General features: G+C 39.2%; 1 long non-coding RNA gene across 1 annotated transcript; it reads left to right on the plus strand.

Annotated features, from left to right (window-relative positions):
* The first annotated feature begins 555 nt into the window (after positions 1-555).
* LOC105219813 (uncharacterized) lies at positions 556-1,411 on the plus strand. Its single transcript, XR_852224.3, has 3 exons — positions 556-747; positions 810-1,237; positions 1,334-1,411. It is a non-coding gene; the product is annotated as an uncharacterized LOC105219813 (long non-coding RNA).
* The last annotated feature ends 8,438 nt before the right edge of the window (positions 1,412-9,849 follow it).

Below are 9,849 nucleotides of genomic sequence, written 5' to 3' on the forward strand. Positions count from 1 at the left end.
CACGTAAGCAGTGGTGCCGCGGTCGAGTAGTAGCCGTACATCATGGAGTTGAGGGTGTCATAAGGAGAGCCGATGTACGCACAAGTAGTGGAGTACTTAATCTCCCCGTAGCCAAATTAGCCGTTTTGGACGTGGAGTAAATGAATCGGATCGATTCACAGAGGAGGGGATGTAACAAAACGACTACTTGTAACGAACTAATTTGTAAAGTATTTTAAGCCTATTACTGTGAATAGCTATTGTGAATTATCGCTATTATGAATTATTGCCATTGTTAATTATCGTAGTATTCTTTGCCTCTGCCATTCGCTTCGGTGTCCTCTGCTGTAAGACAGCGATCGCAATTCACTCGATTTCCAATCACCGAAGATGGCTGAGACACTGCGGTAAGTTAGCTAAATTATATCTAAGTTTGTATTATAATTACTTCTTTATAGAAATAAATTATTTTTATGATTTTGACAACTTGTTATTTGAAAATTGGAGAACTCTGCACTCAGCTGATAATTTCTTGATCATCAACTTGAAACACTTATTGCTCGCAAAAATTGAAAGCAAGATGGCTTTCAAGTTCGGAAAGTGAGAGTGTGGCAGTAAAAAAGTGTGAGTGTGTGGCAACTTGAAAGCAATTTCTTTCCCGTGTAACGTCCGGGTTAGAGAGAAATGCACGTACTACAATGAACCGTTCAAAAACCGCCTCCATGGCCGCCATCCATATGAAAAAAAAAGTTTAAGTGTGTAGTGTTAGTGCGTATTAATAATTTGTTACTGATATTGTTTTGTATTTATAGTAAATTTTCTTTTTACAGAGCCGTACTATGTTTGACTAGGTGCTGCCGAGGGTTTTAAAGGAATATAATTGCAGAAAATGTTTTTTGGAAAACCAAACGAGCTGCAAGGCACATCTGGTGCGTGGAAGCACACACATGCAAAACCAAAAATAGAAGCAGAACAAGGATTATGCCACTGGAGGCAGATGGGTGAGTTGATAATATCAAACCACCAGTATCCGCTGGTGGAAGCTGCGAAAGGGGGAGGCCTCCACTCCAATGGAAGGACCAGGTGGAGAAGGACCTAGCGCTCGTAGTCTTTTGTGTCAGAAAGTAACAAAAATCGTGCACCAGAAGTACACACAAATTATACAACACAACAAGTATTTTTGAAATGCAAAACTAAAACAAAACAATAAATTCAGAGTAAAAGTCAAAATCATACAACGTAACCGGCAAATAACAAGGTTTGTTCTACGAAAATAGATATTTTAATTATTTCTAACCAACTATACTTATTTATTGGATGATGTACAACAAATTTCATCGGACTTTTGGAGCAGCAGTTTCACTACTTATTTTCGACGTGCTAAACTCAGTGTCTCCGATGATGCCCTTGGATCTACACAATGGATAGTTAACACAGTAACAGAGCTTAAACAATATGGAGGCGCAGAAGTTGTTTATCTTGCTTCTGATTTGACTATGCAGTAATTATTAAGCTGAACGTACAATTTATAATTTTCAATGTATTGATTGTTAATTTATAAATTTTGAAAGTTCGCAATAGCAATAAATTTATTAATATAAATGTAAAATATTGTTAAATTAGCATCTATATACAAATGAATGTACGAATATTTGTAACAATCGTAATAGTAGTGAAATTTAATTTGTACAACACAAAAAATCAATACTTAAAAATTTTGAGAAATTGTAAATTATAAAAATTTAATAATTAATTCTAACTTTATATGTAAAATATCTAAATATTTTCAATGCATAAATGATAGCCTCAAAAACGTTTGTAAAAATGAAAGTTTACTTTATATTGAAATACTAATATTTAAAAATTAAACTATAATAATTATGAAAAATACCATACTACATTTATAAATGTAAATACCTCACACAATTAAATAAATAAAAATAAAACAATTTAATTTTTTCAGTTTTAAACGAAAAAGTAGGTGACCTATAGAATGAAACTGGGAGAATCATATTTAAGTAACGAAGCGGTGACCCACAAATGCTCTGTGACTAAGGGTGGGCCTGAAAATGATAAATCGAACAATCGCCACTGATAGATGGCTGATTAAATAAGAAACTACTACAGAGGGCTCCTCACACACAGAGTGACATATGGCTTTCCAAAACAATAGAGAAATTGGAGCAGAAAGACCTATGCAGCATTTGCTCCGAAATCAATGAGAGAGAATGAGCAAGATAATCACACTGATATGCAGTAAAAGAGGAGAAATAAAATAATACAGGCTTTTTTACTAGTGACCAATGCACCATAAGATAAGTTACTCTTCTCGTCTTGTAGGGATGGCTATATACGAATCTTTATTTCTAATTCCTTATATCTTTACTCTTTATTACTTATTACTTTACTTTACAACTCTAACTTATAACTTGTTCACACTTTACACGACAACTCTCCTCTTTGAATTGTCCTTACTCGACATCTCTCTTATTAGAACTTTGTCTTTGCTTTGTCTTGCTGCCAGTCCAAACTAGAATAGACAATCGAAAACGATAACTTGCCAGATTTATCCAGACATCGATAATCGTAGTTGCCAGAATGTTCGAGTGGCGGTGTGCGTCCGAAATCCGTTATAATTGGTGTCAGAAGTGGGATTGACAAAAAAATTTCACAGGAGGTAAATGTTAAGTTCAACGATTTAAAGATACCACAACTCATAAAGGAGTTGGAACAACGAGGCTTAGCATCGAATGGGTTGAAAGTCCGGTTGTGAGAGGACATGGTCAGGACAGGTTTCAGCACTGGTGTCTACACAATTGAAGGAGCCGGAGGCATATATATCGACTCAGGTGATCCCAGAGGAGACAGACGTGTCATGGACAAAATATTGTGATTTGAAGAAGAAGATTTTCAACAACAAAACGGCTGCAAACCCTCTAGTTGCAAAAGCTCAGTGGAACAGTTTTAAGTTGGTGGCTGGTTACTTATATCGAGTGTGGAAAATTAAAGAAGGATCTCATGATTGTCCAGAATGAAAGATTACTTAAAGTTCGCAATGAGATGCACAAAGGTCCCAATCAGGGATTCTTGAGAATCACGAAAGCCTTGGAAAAATTGAAGTATCAATTTAATTGGGTTGGTTGTCGTTAATCACTGAGAGATTTCATTGCAGCTAAAGTATCGAGTTCCAAGAATCATGGTCAGATGAAGCAGTACAGATCAGGAGCGCCATTTGAGCTATTCGCCATGGTTGTAGCTGGTTCATTGTATGTATGTGATTGGCGTTCAACCGTTTAGCCGGTTATAGCCGAATCGATGAGAGCGCGCCACTCGTCTCTTTCCTTCGCAGTTCGGCGCCAGTTGGAGATTCCAAGTGTAACCAGGTCGCTCTCCACCAGGTCCCTCCAACGGAGTGGAGGCCTTCCCCTTCCTCGGCTTCCTCCGGCGGGTACTGCATCGAACACTTTCAGAGCTGGAGTGTTTTCGTCCATTCGGACAACATGACCTAGCCAGCGTAGCCGCTGTCTTTTTATTCGCTGAACTATGTCAACGTCATCGTATAACTCGTACAGCTCATCGTTCCATCGTCTGAGGTATTCGCCGTTGCCAATGTTCTGAGGTCCGTAAATCTTGCACCAAATTTTCCTCTCGAAAACTCCTAGTGTCGTCTCATCTGATATTGACATCGTCCAAGCTTCTGCACCATAAAGCAGGACAGGAATGATAAGCGACTTGTAGAGTTTGATTTTGGTTCGTCGAGAGAGGACTTTACTGTTCAATTGCCTACTCAGTCCAAAGTAGCACCTGTTGGCAAGAGTTATTCTGCGCTGGATTTCGAGGCTGACATTGTTGGTGTTGTTGATACTGGTTCCCAGGTATACGAAATTATCTACAACTTCGAAGTTATGACTTCAACAGCGACGTGGGAGCCAAAAGGCGAGTTCGCCGACTGTTTGCTTGATGACAGGAGATATTTCGTCTTGTCCTCATTCACCTCCAGACCCTCCTTATCCATCCGATACGACGAAGCGACGGCTGGCTACAAATGTCGCTTTGAAGCCAGCGTCTTCAACATTTTGAAGACGGCAGCGACATATCAAACAACAATTTTATTGTTGCTATGCTGAAATATTTCACTTCAATAAAATTTACATATTGTAACGAAAATGGCACCAGAACAAATTAGAATTGACTATCGAAATCGATAACTTGCCAGATGTATCTAGACATCGATACTCGTAGTTGCCAGAATGTTCGAGTGGAGATGTATCGCTAACAATCAACTATATAAGGGCTGTCGGACTGGCCGCAAGACACAGTTCCAATCAGAGAGCTGCCGAGTAAAGTGCAAGAAATTAGAAGTAAGAAGTTGTAAACTTGTACAACAAGTAATAAAGTGTTAGGTTTCTTAAATTAGAAATAAAGATAAGTGTATAACCATTAAACATTGACTTTTATTTGACAGTCCAGTGATCGAACTCAGTGTAGAGTTTAAGGGTAAACGACAGGTTTTGGAAATCCGTTACAATTGGTGTCAGAAGTGGGATTGACAAATAAAATTCCATAGGAGATAATGGTTAAGTTTAACGATTTAAAGATACCACAACTCAAAAAGGAGTTGGAACAACGAGGCTTAGCAACGAATGGGTTGAAAGCCGAATTGCAAGCCCGATTACGAGAGGCAATGGAAGAAGAAAACATCAACGTGGACGAATTTGTTTTCGAGTCATTGTTAGAGGAATCGACAACCAAAATAGAGGAAAAGGAAGATTCTCCAGGTTCATCAGAAGCATCGGACATAAAAACGTTTTTGTCTGCATTAGCACAGATGTCGTCGCAGATGATGTCACAGTTCAGAAATTGGAATTTATGGAGTTAAGAGCCCAGCCGCAATCATTGTTTAAAGCGCAGGCCGCGCGTTGGTCAAAATTCATGACAGAGCTGTCATTGCCAATGTCAGAACAAGATTCTTCACAATTAAAAGAGCAGAAGGAAAGTCCGTCGAAGGAGGTGACCTCATATATAGCTCAGGTGCCAACACAGCTGGAAACGCAAGACGAGAATTTGTCAACACAGTCCGAAGCAAATGAGGAGGACCCTAAGTCAATGGATGAGACTTCAAATAAAGCGGATGTGTCAATACAGCTGGAAAAGCATGAAGAAATTTTATTAACACAGACCGAAGCGAATGATGCGTGTATGTCAAAGCCTTTGGAAGCGCATGGGCAAGTTTTGTCAACACAGTCGGAAGCGAATGGCGTGTCTTTACAGTTGGAAAAGCAGGAGGAGGAGTCAATGGATGTAACCACAAATAAAGAAGATAGTTAAAACAGCTGGAAGAGCATGGGGAGAATATGTCTAAACCATTAGAAGCGAATAAGGCGTATATTTCAAGACGTTTAGAATCGCATGGAGAGATTTTGTTAACACAATTGGAAGTGAATGGGATGTCCTCACAGTTGAAAGAGGAGGAGTCGATGGAGGTGACCTAAAAAAGAGAAGAGGTGTCAATACAGCTGAAAAGAATACAGCTGAAAAGAAGAAATAGCTGCAGAACGTCCAATCGCACAGGCACAGTGCACAAGTTTCAAGTTAGTGGCTGGTTGCTTATATCGGGTATGGAAAAGTAAAGAAGAACAAATCTCCCGATCTTTCATGGTTGGTCGGAATGAGAGATTACCTAAAGATTACCTTGGGAAGGTTGAGGAATCAGTTTTGTTGCGTTGGTTGTCGTAAATCAACGGGAGATTGCATTGCAAATGAGGTGTCGAGTTCCAAGAGACATGGTCAGATGAAGCAGTACAGTTCGGGAACGCCATTTGAGCAATTTGCCAGCAGATCGGGAAACAGGAGTGGTTTGATGGCCAGGACGGAGAAATATCCAATTCTAAGCCAAGAGACTGACGAGATGGTGGACATAGACATCAAAAGTTGGGAGATGTGCCAGAAGCAATGTGTCCGGAAAATATTTGAAGCAGCATCACATCCACGATCCGATATCATGGTGGAAAGATTCAGCCGAAACTTGGAAAAGCATTTTAGAAAGCTGGTGGACAGGTATCACCACAGGTACAGAGAATGTCCATGTATCCATATTCCTGGCTTATCGGCCTGCTGTCCAGAAATCATCGGCGTAGACGACTGCGAGTATAATTTTTTGGTTACGGAATGATTTAAAGTTTAGGATTAATGCCAATGGAGAAAGGAATGTTAAGGAGGACGACAGTGTCCTAGAAGACGAGATTAGGGGAAGAAATGCTAAGCGTTTGATTCTGGAAGTATGTCTAATCGGGACGATCAGACTTAAGTGGAAGGCAGTGTAACGAAAATGGCACCAGAACAAACTAGAATTGACTATCGAAATCGATAACTTGCCAGATGTATCTAGACATCGATACTCGTAGTTGCCAGAATGTTCGAGTGGCGATGTATCGCTAACAATCGACTATATAAGGGCTGTCGGACTGGCAGCAAGACACAGTTCTAATCAGAGAGTTGCCGAGTAAAGTGCAAGAAATTAGAAGTAAGAAATTGTAAACTTGTACAACAAGTAATAAAGTGTTAAGTTTGTTAAATTAGAAATAAAGATAAGTGTATAACCATTAAACAGTGACTTTTATTTGACAATCCAGTGCAAGTTTAAGAGTAAACGACAGATTTTGGAAATCCGTTACAATATTTTGTTCAAAGTGACTCCGCAAGACGGGTAAAAGTTGTGGTATCCTTTGGACTATTGGTAACCAATATTGATTTTTTTATTTATTTATTATGCGCTTGTTTACTTTTGTTCTAGCATCATCGTTTTCAACACATCGGTTTGATTATATTGCTAGCTCTCTGATTGTAGAATATTGTACCTTCTCTATTTAGCTCTGCAGCTCCTATTATTTTTTCCAGTGATAGATTGAGGAAGTCACATGATAGTGAGTCACCCTGTCTGAAGCCTCGTTTGGTAGCGGACGGCTCCGAGAGGTCCTTCCCAATCATGGCTTTTGGTGTTGCTCAACGTCAGCTTACACAGTCGCATTAGTTTGGCAGGGATTCCAAATTCAGACATAGCGGCATAAAGGCAGCTCCTTATACGCGATATTTAAGAAGCTTACCGCACTGTAATTGGCACAAATTGTGGTGTCTTCCTTTTAATGGATTGGACAGAGCACACTGAAATTCCTTTCACTGCCATTCAGCCGGTTGGAGAAATGCTCCCTCCATAATCTCAGTGCATCAGGAGGATGCTCCGGTCTTGAAACCTTCGTTAAGTCGCTTAATTTTTTCATAAAATTTTCGAGGATTACCTCTGTCGGCCAGCTTCTCAAGCTCTTCATACTCACGCATTTCGGCCTCTTTCTTTTTTTATCTGCAAATGCGTCTCGCTTCCCTCTTCAGCTCTCGGTATCTATCCCATCCCGCAAATGTTGTGATCGTTTGTAACGTTGAGATGTAGGCAATCTGTTTTCTCTCCACAGCGAGACGACAATCCTCATCTTACCAGCAATTTTTTTGACATTTCCGAAAGCCAATTGTTTCGGTTGCAGCTGTGCGTAAGGAGCTTGATATGCCGTCCCACTGTTCCCTTATACCGAGATGCTGTTGAGTGCTCTAAGAGAGCAGGAGTGCAAGTCGAGTAGAAAATCTTTCGGTTGTCTGTTGCAATTGCAGATTTTCGACGTCGGATCTTCCTTGTGTTTGTGGACGGACGTTTCGCTACAGCCAGATAATGGTCCGAGTATATATTTGGTCCTCGGAGCGTACGCACGTCTGAAACACTACAGACATGATCGATTTGGTTACGCGTGTTTCCATCAGGAGATCCCTTGATGAATTTTCATGTGGTTTAATCTCGTACTACAGACGGGCACCAGTGAAGGGCCGTTTGGCGATGTTTTGTCATGGAGGCTGAATTTTCCGACTGCCAAAGACATCGTCTTTACCCACCTTAGGGTTTAAATCGCCAAGCACGATTTTGACATCGTGGCGGGGGCAGCGCTCATAGGTGCGTTCTAGGCGCTCATGGAAAGTACCTATGGTCATATCGTCCTTCTCTTCCGTTGGGGCGTGGGCGCAAATAAGAGATATGTTGAAGAACCTCGCTTTTATGCAGATTGTGGCTAGACGTTCATCCACTGGAGTGAATGCCAGGATTCGGCAACGGGGTCTCTACCCCACTACAAATCCAAAACCAAATTTGCGATCACCTTCTTCCGTCCTTGTTCAATGTTTTCTATACGATGCATCGAAGAAAACCAGTTTTTTTGACCTCTTCGATACATAGACTTGTGAATATAGTGTACTTGTTCTATTTATAACGTTTTCTGATGAATATTTGGAAGTATTGGCTTGTGGAAGAGAGACAATTAATAAATTGTTTTAAATAATATTTACAAAATTTTCAAAATCAACAGCGAAATAGACTGCAGGCAACCCGTGAACAACATTTTATTTCTACAAAACTTAGACAAAAAAGGCTGGAATTTATAAATATGAAAATAAATACTTTCTTGTATAATGTTTTGGTATTTGTATTTTTTTAATAGAAAGAATCCGTTGGTAATTTTATTTGATCGATTAATATCGATGTATTTATACCATACATCGAAATGCATCGATGCATCATTTCGCAAAATTACTATATCTATTTACATGCATTTTATTTTACGACAATCTTGCAAATATGCGAGACCTTTTTCAGTTGCATTCATGGTATGCTTACAATTAATTTACAATCAGCTGATATTACCACAATATTGCCAAAGAGCGCTCATTTAACTTGTGTTGCCATATTGCAAACTTACTATTTATATATAACGACGTTAAATGAGCACCACTTTTGATGTATATTTTGACATTCATCCCTATCCCACAGTTTCCTTAAGTGCTTAACACATAGACGACGACAAGCGACGAGCGACATCTGTCAATTATTAAAATACACGCGTTCTTATGGGCACAACTTTTTAGACAACTGACAGCTGAACACATAGACGACGACAAACGACGAGCGATATCTGTCATATATTAAAAAGCCCGCGTTCTTATGGGCACAGCTTTTTAGACAACAGCATAACTTCGCGAAAAAAGGGTTGAAGTCTTCGCTGTCGCCAAATTCGTAATGTCTCTAATTTCGCCGACGACAATGGCCGCTGTAGAGCTGCTACTAGTATGTGAAATGTAAAATTATTCAAAGTTCTAACAAGTATGATGTTATTTTGCCATCAGAAGCGTAAAATAGCTTTGATATATCATTTGTAATAACAACCGATTATTTAGAACACATAAATCGACATATTTATAGATTTTTTGCACAAAAAAATTCACTTTGAACAAAATATGTAAATTTTATTGAAGTGAAAGGGTTCAGTACTGCAACAATGAAATTGCTGTTTGATATGTCGCTGTCGTCTTCAAAATGACCAGGACGCTGGCTTCAAAGCGACATTTGTAGTCAACCGTCGCTACGTCGTGTCGTGTCGTCGTCTTTGTGATCAGAGCATTATGATCGAGTAGAAAATCGGTGGTCTTTATACAGTATATACCGGTTTATATGCGAGATTTTTTGAAAGTTATGACGTAACTTGGTCCCAAAAAACCTTAAAACAGTCCAGAATTATCCTAACCCCCATATACTAGATATTATGATTTTTATTATTTTAGTGGGCTTAATAAAAATAAACAATAATAATAAAATGTTCGGTTACACCCGAACTTAGCCCTTACTTTCATGTTTGTTTTTTTACTTTCTTAAAAACTTGAATTATTTTCATTGTTCAGCTGCAGTTGATTAGTGGTCTGTACGCAGAAGATATTTTGAATCAAATGTTCATCACTCACCTAATTGGACTATCAAAAACTATACAATCGAGTACTGAAAAT

This window comes from Zeugodacus cucurbitae, chromosome 4 (genome assembly GCF_028554725.1).
Source record: "Zeugodacus cucurbitae isolate PBARC_wt_2022May chromosome 4, idZeuCucr1.2, whole genome shotgun sequence".
Lineage (NCBI taxonomy): Eukaryota > Metazoa > Arthropoda > Insecta > Diptera > Tephritidae > Zeugodacus > Zeugodacus cucurbitae.